This window comes from Puma concolor, unplaced genomic scaffold (assembly GCF_028749965.1).
Source record: "Puma concolor isolate L17-30 unplaced genomic scaffold, mPumCon1.1.hap2 unalloc_scaffold_14, whole genome shotgun sequence".
In the NCBI taxonomy this organism is placed as follows: Eukaryota; Metazoa; Chordata; class Mammalia; order Carnivora; family Felidae; genus Puma; species Puma concolor.
Window position 1 is genome coordinate 508,029 of NW_028240169.1, and position 12,779 is coordinate 520,807.

General features: G+C 43.0%; 2 protein-coding genes and 1 long non-coding RNA gene across 38 annotated transcripts in view; 1 reads left to right on the forward strand and 2 right to left on the reverse strand.

Annotated features, from left to right (window-relative positions):
- LOC147571616 (uncharacterized) overlaps positions 1–12,779 on the forward strand; it is a 624,145-nt gene that overhangs the window by 498,733 nt on the left and 112,633 nt on the right. The window lies entirely within an intron of this gene.
- The window catches only part of LOC147571620 (uncharacterized), a 382,686-nt gene that overhangs the window by 219,432 nt on the left and 150,475 nt on the right, over positions 1–12,779 (reverse strand). The gene's annotated exons all lie outside the window — the stretch shown is intronic.
- On the reverse strand, positions 2,914–10,678 carry LOC147571624 (uncharacterized). Its single transcript, XR_015247217.1, has 2 exons — positions 10,376–10,678; positions 2,914–3,080 (listed from the first exon to the last, which is right to left on the reverse strand). It is a non-coding gene; the product is annotated as an uncharacterized LOC147571624 (long non-coding RNA).

A 12,779-nucleotide genomic window follows, 5' to 3' on the forward strand; every position in this document is an offset into this window, starting at 1 on the left:
GAAGGAGGAGTGAGGTGAGGATCAAGATACGAGCTTTACTGACAATGAAGCCACGTTGTAGACATGAACCAAAATGGTCTACATTATATTCCATCCCCATACCTGGGCTTTGGAGCCCAAATTTGGGAAGAGTTGAGGTGGTATAGTGGACTCTTACCCACTAGTCCGATTGAAGATTGGAACTTGCCTCACCCCTGTCAAGTCCAAGAGTAGGACAGGGAGGGAGAATATGCACACTTGTTGTCAGTATGCAGCTTAGGAGTGGAAAAGGTGAAAGAGAGCTGAGGCTGTATATTAGTGGTTGGTCTTCTCCCATTCTTACTAGGTAAATTACTCCTGGAGAGAGAGTCCCAAGGTTTTTCCTCCAGCCTTCGTCTCTTTTAGGGAGCATCCTTTCTCCTTTACTTAGAACCGTAAGCAATGGTGTTAGTGAGAACAGTCCCTCAATAAAGAAGTCAGATCCCAAATTGCTCTTATTTTTAAGATAATGTATGCAAAGGACATTAGCCAAAAATACAATTTCCCAAAGACTCCCTTCAAGGCTTGAAAATGCGAATACAGCCACTAACGAGTATGGGCAAAACTTGCAGTCCATTTGGCGCTCTCTATTCCTGATGTGTCCGGTATGGTAATGCAGTGGCCATCTGACCCATGGCAAGTTCCTAGTAGACATCATCTTAAAACTTGGCTGGTAATTTGAGGTAGAATTTTCAAAATAATGTCTACCTATACAAATCTTTTTCCAAGGAATAGCGTCATTTGAAATGAAAAGCCAAACCAAATGATTTAGTATTTCTTACAAGCTCTTTAGGAGCATGCTGGAGAAAGAGACACATCTTGGCGAAACAATAGCCTCCCCTACTAGTGTAAATATGATTTCCATAATGAGCCGCGTGGTGGTGCCTTCCTGATGTAATTGCAAGAAGCCTCTTTGGCCGTGTGGAGAAATTTTATTTGCTACCACAAATGATAAACTTGTTTTCTGCAAAAGTAACTTCTTTGGGGAATACACATCAGAAATATTCCCATCATTTGGAGTCTTTAATGTGTTTTGCAGCTGAGCGTCTTGGGGTATATTTCAGCAAACCTCTGAACAAGATTTTCTGATTCCATCCCACAGAGAGCTGTGCTGCACTGCTATTAATCTGAAACATTTGCTGCATCACAGCAATTTGGTGAAATTATAATTGAAACATGGTGCTTGACCCGGAGGGGACCATGGAGAAAGGGATTTGCTTTGGTGGCTTCTCATGCATCATTTAAAGCCTGCTGCCCCGGAATCAAAGTCTCGCTTATATCTTAACTATATGAACGCTTTATTGACAGCTGCTGCAGCCCGGCTGCAGAATACTGTGCTTCTTGCCAGCCCTGTCATTTTGTTTGGTTTGTCTGTCTTTACTTTTCCATAAATTGGATTACTCTGATTAATAACAAGATTGTGAAATAAGAGCTTGTTATGGGATTCTGGTGACTATCAAGCAGAATATAATTAAACCACAGTTATGCAGTCTAATTGAGGAAAAGACATTTGGAATTAAGGGAAGTTGGCAATGTTTAGTTATTAATTTCATGTGTACAAGGTAATAAACTGGACCGGCATAGGATTACTGATTGTTGGAATCCTTCTGAGCTCAACCTAAAAAGAAGAAATGAAAGGGATGAAGTAAATAGATTCTGTTATGTCATTTGGGGGAGTGATCAAGAACGTGTCTTTTAAATCCTGTTTACGTTCTGAAGTCGTTTTAATTAAAAATTGTCAGTTGAACCAAATCAATTAACCCTCCCTGTTTCTGTAACAGAGGCTGCTGGCTGTGCCCCAGTAATTCCTTTTCCTTTTTTTTTTTTTTTTTTTTTAAGTAGTAATAGAACTGGACATATGGCCACTCAGAATCCTGTCTACATTTCTCAGCCTTCCATGCAGCTGGTTGTTGCCATGTGACTATGTTCTGGCCAGTGAGATGTGACATGTGCGATTCATTTGGGGGTTGTATCTTTAAAGGCGTCGAGTGTCTGTATCATCTCTGCCTTCTTCACAGTGGCTGGTGGCCGTCTTCTTCCTGAGCAGCTGGCTGAGATGAGATGGAAGCTGTGGGCTAGGGATGGCAGAAAAAACGTGGTTCTGATGATTGTAGGGCCACCTTAGCCGGGACCACCTACGCAAATTCATCTATGAGGAAGAAATCAAGAAAGAAATCAACTTCTTTCTGGATTAAGCCAATCTCTTTTAGATTCCCTTTGCACACCATCCTAAACTGATACCTTCCTCGGCCTTCAGAACCCAGACTGTGTAGGTCATAGGTCTGTATCGATGGAAAGTTAAGTGCTTCCAGCAGCAAATAGGAGCAACCCGGGCACACATGGGCTTAAACAGTGAAACAAATTTGTAACTCCCAGAACATCAAGTTCAGAGGTAGGGCACAGTTTTTGTGTTGCATATTTAGCAGCTCAATAATATCAGTAAGGCGTCAATGTGCTTCTCCCTGTCCTCTGCCATACCTGATATGAGCTTACTCTTCAAGCCAGTTGCAGATAGGAGTGTTCCAGATCTGAGCATCATGTCCAGACAGGACAACATTCATAGGGAAAAGAGAGACCATTTTTTCTGAGCTGCCTTGGGAGGGCCTAAAATTTCCCAGACGTATCTTGCTTCCCCAGCAGTCTTCCCTTCATGTTTCAGTAGCAAATTTTGACTCACATTCCTGACCCGGGCACTGACAAGGAAAATGAAATTATCCCTAAGGCAAACGGGTGCACCACAGGGGCTTGAGTAAGGCCTGTATCTCTAGCTGTGTAGAGGAAGGGGTTGAGAAAAAAAAGAACAAACCTTGGAGGTTACGATTGAGGAAATGGATGATGGGCAGGCCACCAACAGTGTGCACTACAAAAGGAAACATTATAAAAGGATCTGGAAAAAAGTATGAATGAAAAGGTTTATACCGGAAATTTGCCGCAAAATAAGATGGGAAAGGGGATGTGGTTGGAGTACAGACAAAACAAGGCTATCCATGAGTCAATAATTGTTGAAGTTCATGGGCGTTCGTTATACGTTCTTCGCTGCTTTTGCATCTATTCGAAATTACCTGTAGTTAAAAAAAAAAAAAAACAAAAACTTTAAAACAAATAATCCAAGCGAAGCAAGAAAAGAAAGAGCAGCGTGAGAAATTTTACCTATTTTCATATTAGCAATAATGGGATCTAACATTTAAGTGTTTGCTCTTTGACAGAAGCTCTAGTAATCAGCATAGAATGGCATAGGCTAGGAAGGTAACTTATTTACTGGTGTGGCTGGCACTTGCAGAAACAACTTCAGCCTTGGTACGTGCATCCTTTGGTTGTACTTCTTCCGCCTGTGGGCTCTCTTTGTGCTGTGGTCCCATTTTGTCAGCATCCCTCCCTTATCTGCGAGTGATACGTCCCAGGATCTCTAGTGGGACAGTAACAAACGCGCCGTCCTCTATGTTTTTTTTAGTACATACCTCACTAGGATAAATTTAATGTACAAATTAGACATAGTAAGGGACTAACAGCAGCAATGATAAAATAGAACGACTATAAAAATATACTCTAAAAAAGGTTATGGGAATGTGGTCATTCTCCCAAAACATTTTATTGTACTGTACTCACTCTCCTGGTGATGGCGGGAGTTGGTAAGATGCCTATGCAATGAGATCAGGTGTGAGTGAGTGACGGAGGCACTACCCTAACCCTAACTTCTAACCCTAACCCCTAACCCCTAACCCTTACCTTAACCCTAACCCCGTAGGTTTCGGTTACTGTTGACTTTCCGACAATATGTCAAGAAGATCATCCACTTCAGGACCAAGGCTGAGTGCAGGTAACTGAAACCTCAGAAAGCAAATGCGGATGATGGGGGACTTCAGTAGTGGCAGCAGTAAGTCCCACGCTGGGATCCCATTGACGCAGTGTGAATCCCATACCCATGTCTAAGCCAGTCATGTCCCGGAGAGTGTGGTGCTCTGAGAGACCAGTCATATTCTCCCCCTGGAGCTGAGAGTAGTCTCATTCCAGCTCAAACGCCATCGACTGGGAGAGACTAATTTCCTGTAAAGAGCATCAGGACAGCATGGATACTGGGCAGGTGAAAATACCAGGTGGCCATTGTGCTTACATTATTGTTTTTATTCCTACTGAAACCCCTGGGCACCTACTGTGATTACCCCCATTTTACGGAAGAAAACCCTGAGGCTTAAGAAGTCAAGTGACTTGCCCACGACCACATTTTTAATGATAAAACTGGGAGTCAAAGAATGAGAGTTTGATTTAGGGACCACGTGCCCTACTGAACGTCTGGCTATAGGTTTCCAAAGTCAACTGGCAAACAGTGAGATCTCATTAGTGAGGATGGTGCAGCATAGTGGTTCCAAGCATGGGTTCTGGAGCTAGATGGATTTGGGTCCAGACCACAATGCTCGCCACTCAGGTGCTGGGTCTCTTAATTAGTGCTCAAGGTAGTATTAGTCTCGTGCCAGAGATGGGGCAAGTTGAGATCAGACGTCCTATGTGATTTGCCACGATGCAGAGCCAGGGCTCTAGTCCCTGTCTCACTGGCCCCAAAGCCCAGAATCTGCCCCACCAGTGTGATTCACACTGCATCCACGACTGCAGGGGAGAGGGGTGAAGGCCAGTAAGGCACGTTCTAGGTCCTTAACTTTCACTTTTCCCGGGAAGTAGCAATTTAAAAACCTCTTTTCGAGCCTGGAATTCTACATCAGGTTTTGCTTTTTAACAGAGTTCTCTGCCTTTCTGTTTATTTGTTTTAACTTTGAATTATGGAAACGCCCAAATACAAAATCCATATATCTTCATCTGTGTACAACAACAAAATCCATATACAAAAGACTAAATATACATGATGGGCATCCCTGTACCCAGTCACCCAGCTCCAACTTTATCTCATGATCAACTGTGCTGTCTCAGTATTTCCATTCCCCCCTCATTGTTATTTTGAAGCAAACCTCAGATAGAAGGTCATTTATTTTGTAAATATTTTAGTGTGTATCTCTAGAGGGTAAGGTCTCTTCTTCCACAATGCCAATGTCACATCTTTAAGTTTAACAATAATTTCTTAATGGTGTCATACATCCAATCAATGTTTCCCTTTATGTTTGCCTCATGGATGATATATAATTTTTTTGTGGATTGTTTGAATCCAGATCCGAGTAGCATCAGTCCATTGAGATTGGTTATGTCTGTAGGGCCTTCTTTTTTTTTTTTTTTTTTTTTAAATTTTACATTTACTGATTTTTGAGAGACAGAGTGAGGCAGAGCACGAGCAGGGGAGGGGCAGAGAGAGAAAGGGACACAGAATCTGAAGCTGCCTCCAGGCTCTCAGCTGTCAGCACAGAGCCTGATGCAGGGCTCGAATCCACGAACCGTGAGATCATGACCTGAGCTGAAGTCAGATGCTCAATCGACTAAGCCACCCAGGCGCCCCGGGCCTTCTTTAATCTGTCAGTTTCCCTTCTATGTCTTTTGTTTTCCCCTTGCAATTTATATGTTGAAGAAAGTGAGTTATTTGACCTGTAGAGTTGCTCACTGTCTGGATTTTGCTGATATCATCACTGTAGTATAATTCACTGGGTTCTTCTGTTAATTGGTCATTGGTTATTGGATGTAGGGGTTTGATGAGATTCTGGCTCAATTTTGGTTTTTCAAGAGGAATTTATAGGTACAATCTTGTTCCCTCAGAAGCCTCATGGTATGGGAGGGGTCACTCTGTAATGTTGAAAGACATCAGAATAGTGGTTGCATAGGAGTAAGAAGAATGGAATGACCAGGAAGGGGCCAGAGGAACTTTCTGGGCTGATGGACATGTTCTAGATCTGGATGCAGGTGTGGGCTACTTAGATGTTTGTGTTTGTCAACACTTACTGCAGGTAGATTGTGCTCAGTTACAAAGTAAAAGCTTAGGTGCTGACACTTTATTGGAGAGTTCAATCCCAGGGACCAGGGGTGAGGCAGGGAAGGAGAGAAGGTGAATACAAACAAGCCGGCCATGGCTTTGTGACAAGCTGATCACTTGATCTCACAGGGATGTCCTTGAAGAAGAAATTACCATGCCTCAGAATAGTACAGGTGGAGGGAGGAAGTAGACTTTGCCTGACAGTACCCTGAGAGGCCAAGGGGGATCCATGGTCATGAGTACCTCAGCCTGTGGCTGTGACAGAGGCAACAGCACCTCGCTCTGCGGAAACTTTGTAAGCCATTGCAAGGGCCACTCAGGCCAGATACAAGACCCCTGGGTAGATATTGGGTGATGCATAATTGACTCAGGGGTAGACACACAGAGGTCTTTTGCTATGGTTAAGGGTAAACCCTCCAGAGCCAGATTGCATGGGTCAAGATTCTGTCTCTGGCATCTACCAGTTAGGTTGCTTTGGGCACGTGACCTAATGTCTCTAAGCTTCAGTGTCCTGGTTGCAGATGCCATTGGTGCTCCGGGGCACACACTGACAAAGCTCTTTGTGTCTTTCATCTGAGGAAAGTCATTCTCTAGTCATAGGAATGTGCTCCTGTAACTGTGGACAGGCCACATATGCAGGAGGGAGAATGAATATCTCCAGGCGTGACCCTCAACCAACACGGGATGGGAGCTATGAGATAAAACTACTGCTTCCTTGTTCCATTGAGGGAGAAGTCGGAGGCATGCTCACAGAGCCTCTCAGAAAGTTCCCAGAGATTTTGAGCCCTGCTTATTCACAGCCATGACCAACTCGAAATGCTCTGTGTACTGGCTTCATTCCTTTTCCTACCTCGCTCCCTCACTCCCCTCTCAGTGCTTCTGGGAACATGTTCTCCCCCAAAACTACTTATCCCCACTTCCTTGTCTTGGGGTCTGCTTTTGGAAAAACCCAACCTCAGATCATCAACCATCAGCAAAATATTGTAGTGATCAATTGAGATAATAGAGATAAAGCCCTCAGAGCAGTGTTTGCTTCTTAGTAACTATAAAATAAATGGAGCAATTATTCTATTTTCCTTCAAGGTCACCACCAAGGATGACCGTTCAATTTATCATCCAGTTGAGACATGTTAGAGATGAAAATGAGTGCTATGTGAGTTAGTAAGAGACAACAGGTGGAAACTGACACTATCCCTAGAAAACCAGAAGGTATTGTCATGCGACAGCCATGACCTCAGCAGAAAGGAATTCTCTATACAAAGGAATTATAGCGCAAACACTATAAATGCTTCTCAACTGAATTGTTTCATAATTTCACATTATTATGTATTATCCTTTCTTAAAGTGAAGGATCACCTGTATTGTATCACTTTAGTGCCCAGAAGGGATAATATTAAATTTCTCATTTGCAAGTTAGCAGTAGAATTGTCCCTTACAAAGAACTGACAAGGGATGTCACGCACAGGAAGAAGTGCTTTAAGATCTAAACACGATGAAAAGAACTGTTCAATCTTCTCCTAGAAGAGAATTGAATTTTGAAAGAGTAAAAACTTCATATGTAGGAGGCTAATACCCAAATGTGATGCGTTTGAAGGAATATTAAAATTACTGTCTAAATAGCGTTGACTGAGAATAGCTACTTCTCACAGTGAGTTAAGAAATGTAGAATCACAGCCCCCAGTAGGAGCTGGAAGGGGCCTTGTTGCCATCTAATCTGATGGTTCCCTTCTAGGTCATTGGGAAGAGCTTTTGTAAATATGCAGAGAATTGGTTCTTACCCTACGGGGGCCACACGTGGCCTACAGCGGGAGTCCTCAAACCGTGGCCCCCAGGCAAGCTGGCCATATCCAGCCATGATCATTTGCATATATATCATGTATGGCTGCTTTGACTACACAATGGGGGAACTGAGTATGAGCAGTTGGAACAGCGATCATATACAGCCTGCACAGGCTAAGATATTTGTTCTCTGGCCCTTTATAGAAAAAGTTGGTTGACTGCTGGCCTAGAGGATTTAGCTTTCCAGAAGATTCTGGTGCACAACCAGGGTTAGGAATTACTGATGACAATTTGTGTCCTTCATTTATAGAAACAGTAAGCTGCAAGGCCCAGAGAGGTGAAGTAACCTGCCCAAGGTTGCAAAGCCAAGACAAGACTGAGAAGCTTCTTACTGTTTAAGCCCCATTTTCCTAGCACAGAACCCTCTGTCTCTAATGATAATCCCAGCTTCTGTTAAAATTCAGCCTCTTCACTTGACCACTGTGGAGCTCAGCTGACAACAGTTTCCTGGCCGACAACATTTGATGATGAATAATACAGTGAATTGGCTCGTCATCTGGCATCGTAACTTTCCCTCATGCCAGAATGCTTTCCTTTGTCACTGGTACCATCTGGATAGAAAACTGTATGGAATTTCCAACAAATGGCATTTGATAGACATGTGCCTGCCTTGGAAATCTCTGAAGTGAAAGTCTTGTCTAGCGTGACAGGGTCATATGTCCCGAAAGAGAATCATTTATTCATTTGTTCAAGCAATCAACAAAACATTTACTGGGCACAATGCCGGGCACAGGGAATTTAGTGTCAGTCTCCATGGATCCTATAATTTGATGAAGCAGGCAAACAAACAAACAATAATAGACAACTCATTAACTAAATAGATAAGTATGTAGATAGAAATTGATGACTGTGATCTCTGTGAGTGTTGTAGATGAGACACACTACAATAGTAACAAAAAAAAAAAGGCAACAATTATAGTGCTTATTCAGCTCCAGGCACTCCTACCTGGTTTGTATGTACTGATTCATTTCATGTTCACAAAAGTCCTGTGGTGGTAGCTGCTGTAATGTCCCCCGTTGTACAGAAGGGGAAACTGAGGCACACATTGGTTAACTGGCTTGTCCAAGATCTTATAGCTAAGAAATGGTGAAGCCAGGATGTAACTATAGACAGTCTAGCTCAAGAGTCCCTAACTACTGTGTTCTGTGCCCCCCAGTAGAGGGATGCAGACCTAAGAAAGCGCCTTTTAAGCTGATCTGCTGTCGGGGCACCTGGGTGGCTCAGGCGGTTGAGTGTCCGACTTCGGCTCAGGTCACGATCTCACAGTCTGTGAGTTCGAGCCCCGCGTCGGGCTCTGTGCTGACAGCTCAGAGCCTGGGGTCTGCTTCGGATTCTGTGTCTCCCTCTCTCTCTGCCCCTCCCCCGTTCATGCTCTGTCTCTCTCTCTCTGTCAAAAATAAATAAACATTAAAAAAAAAAGGCTGTTTTAAGCTGATCTGGCGTCTTTGGCAATGCTGGGCACATAGATAGTGAACGTATGAATGAATTAATTAATGAAGGTATAAGTATATCTATATACATATATGTGTGTGTTCATAAGAATTATGTCTGGCATAAAATGAACGGTTTCGAGACCTGCATTACCCGTGCTCATTTTCTTCCTTTCGGAGTGTTTGAGCTATTACCAACTATTTCAGCCAAAACACTCCTGCACTCTCGTATGAAAGGTGAAATGCAATAATTAGATAGAGCTCATTAAATCAGTTAAACTATTCTGAAGTAGGAACCAGAGAACCATAATTTAGTAAAATGTTTGAAGTATTAGTATGCAGTGAGAATAATAAAAATAAGAAGTCAAACTTACAAGATTGCTACAAGAAAAAAAGGCGATCAATCATAAACAGAAGCCCTGAAACTGTATTTATTGCCTTTACTTTGCATACACAGCATTGTGCAAAAGTGCACGCATTTGGGAGGAATTGAGCTGATTCAGATTCTCGGGGAGTGCTCATGCCCACAAGGTTTCTAAGGTTCTGATTCTCTGAGGCTACTTTGGGGGAACCAACAGGCAGGCACTCTTTAAACCAATTTCAAGTGGCATCCTTGTGAAACCAAAGCCGTGGGTCTTTGAAGCAAGTTAGAGTGCTTTTGCCACCGAGTAGAAGAGCCACACTGTCCCTGGTTAACAAGAACAGATTCTATCAGCCTCTGATAGCAAGGATGTTTCTCGGAGCCATGTTTAAATCTTTATGGCCAGCTTTGGTCTTCTCAGTAATCAACACCCCGAAGGTGTCCAAGCACCTGCTCACTTCCGGGGATATTTAACTCATATGAGATGAAAGGAGAGAGTGTTTGCTGAACATGTATTTTTTGAAATCTTCAAACCTTTACCGTGGTTTGCCAGCCGAACACATCTCCACCTTCGTGTTCTGTCTTCGCAAACAGCGAGGATCAAAGCCTTTTCCCTCTCTTTGTCTAATTCCACTGTTAAGGCCCCGTTTACACGGTGTCCTCTCAAAAACCTCATGCTGAATCATCTCAGACTAGGTTCGTGAAGGCCAGCAGAATATGCCACCCCCAAATATGCTGCTTTGGTATATTAATTATTTTTGAGCTGTAGGTAATTGTAAGGCAGTGGATACAGGGAGAGGCTTTCTCGGAACTGCCCTTACCTGCCTTAAGACAAGTTCTCTTGAAAATTCCAGCTGGCATAGGTGCTTCCCTGGGAGTTTCACCAACCAGGGAAGATGGTCTTCACCACTGCAGAGAATGCAGAGGAGACTGGAGGTCAACACCACACCCATATAGACTTTGTCACAAACTCTCATACCTCCTCGTGAGACTACCTCATACCTTCTAAGCACCCATTCATGTTTCCTACAAATTATTTGCTGTTCCTGGAGGAGCCTCCATGCCCCGCCCCTTTCCCTACTAAGATGATATCTAAGCCTGAATTCTAAGCTACTTCTTTGAGTGACTCGTTTTTCCCTGGGTACCTCCCATGTTTGCATACAGTATACCTGTTAATAAATTCTGCTGGTTTTTCTCCTGTTAATCTTTCATTACAGGGGTCTCTGCTAAAAATTCAGAAAGAGGAAGATTATTTTTCCTCCCCAACATTAATCTTTCTTATATTTTCCTATACTCTCATAGTATAGTGGGCTTGGTGACTGTTAAGCATCTTGTGTCTTCCACGGGTATAGGCTGTGTTTCTGCAGTTCATTTTGCACCTAGCGTGTGTGTGGCCCAATGTAGAAGCCTACTAAATAGATGTACGATGAGGGAATGTATTCTAGAAACGGATGAACTCTGTTTCACACCATCTTTGAGAGCTTTCTGGGGCTCTGTGGTATAATTCTTTTTATTGGTTTTATATTTGCTTATGCGCTCTCTTAGTTTGAGTTCCTCTGAAGCAGAATCTGAAACAAGATTTTGGGTGCAGGAAGTTAATTTGGGAGGAGATTTCCAGGAAGAGGGAGAGAAGGAAGAGGGGAAGAAGGGAAGGAGAAAGAGCCAAGAAAGATGGCCTCTCTGGGCAACTGGTGTTCATCTCTGCCGGGATGCTGGGACCCAGAAACTGGGGCATTTATCCACTGATCCCTCATTGTTGAAGGTTGTCCCCAGGGGCGTTACCTTCTGCTACCTACTTTGGAGGCAGAAAAGCAGAGAGGTATGCATTTGATGAATGAAGCGGGAGCTGTCAGCATTACCAGAAATGTCCATCTTGGCTAAGACTAAAACCAGGGCAATGTGATCGAGGCGGGAGACACTACAAGTGTCCAACTACTAAGTCAGAAAACCTCTTCCCTGAACACATTTTGTAATCTAGACAGAAATGGTGCACTGTGCTTTGGAAGGAATGAAGTGGATTATTGAAAAAAAAAATTTAATGTAAAGAGAAACTATCTAGATCACAGTGGGGACCAACATTAATACTTTTTTAAGGAACGTGGCCCTGGGTACTACCCTCTCCGCCTTGGCCATGTTTTGGTTTTACTGGAATGCGGTAATAATAGGGAATGTGCTGAAAGGGGTGCACCCTGTGACACCAAGAAGATGTCCCCTTGCCTGGTGAAGCCTGGGAAACAGGCTGCTGCTATTTATGTCGACTGGAACTTTATTTTTGCTGTCTTTCCTTTCAACATCACTTATTTTCTGTTTTTTATTATGTAAGTAAAGCATGTTTCTGCTGGAAAATTTAGAAAATGTAACAAAGAGGAAAATAGGAAACAAAAGCCATTATTATATTTCCCTTGCCTCAATACAGTGAACCTAAACCTTTTTTTGCATTTCTCTTTCAGTGATTTACCCAATCATTACAAAAATGTAACCATACTTCATACCACATTTAACATTTTTCACTTATTGTGGACATTTTTCTTTTTCCTTTTTTAAAGTAGTTTTGTTTTCAGTTTATTTGGAGAAAGAGAGGGAGAGAGAGAGAGTGGGGAAGGGGCAGAGAGAGAGAGAGAGAGAGAGAGAGAGTCTCAAGCAGGCTGTGCACTGTCAGTATGGAGCCTAATTCCAGGCTCAATCCCATGAACCTGAGGTCATGACCTGAGCGGAAATGAAGAGTCGGACACTTAACCGACTGAGTGACCCAGGTGCCCCTCTTCTTCTTTTTTTAAAATGTTTACTTATTTATTTTGAAAAAGAGAGAGAGAGAGAGAGAGAGAGAGAGAGAGAGAGACAATGAGCAGGGCAGGGGCAGAGAAAAGGAGAAAGAATCTCAAGCAGGCTCCATGCTGTCAGCACAAAACCTGATGCAAGGCTCGATCCCACAAACCGTGAGACCATGACGTGAGCTGAAGTCAAGAGTCAGACTCTCAACCGACTGAGCCCCCCCGGCACCCCTGTGGAAATTTTTTTATATTGATAAATATGGATAAGCAATTCCTTCCCTCCCTCCTACTCCCCTTCATTCCCTCCTTCCTCCTTTCCGGCAATCCTTCCTTTCTTTTGTAAAAATCATTCTGATTTTTGTTTGGTTACAAATATAATTTGTGTTCAGTGTAAAAAAATTGCACTTATACGTATATGCATGCACACATGTATACAGACAGGCACACACACACA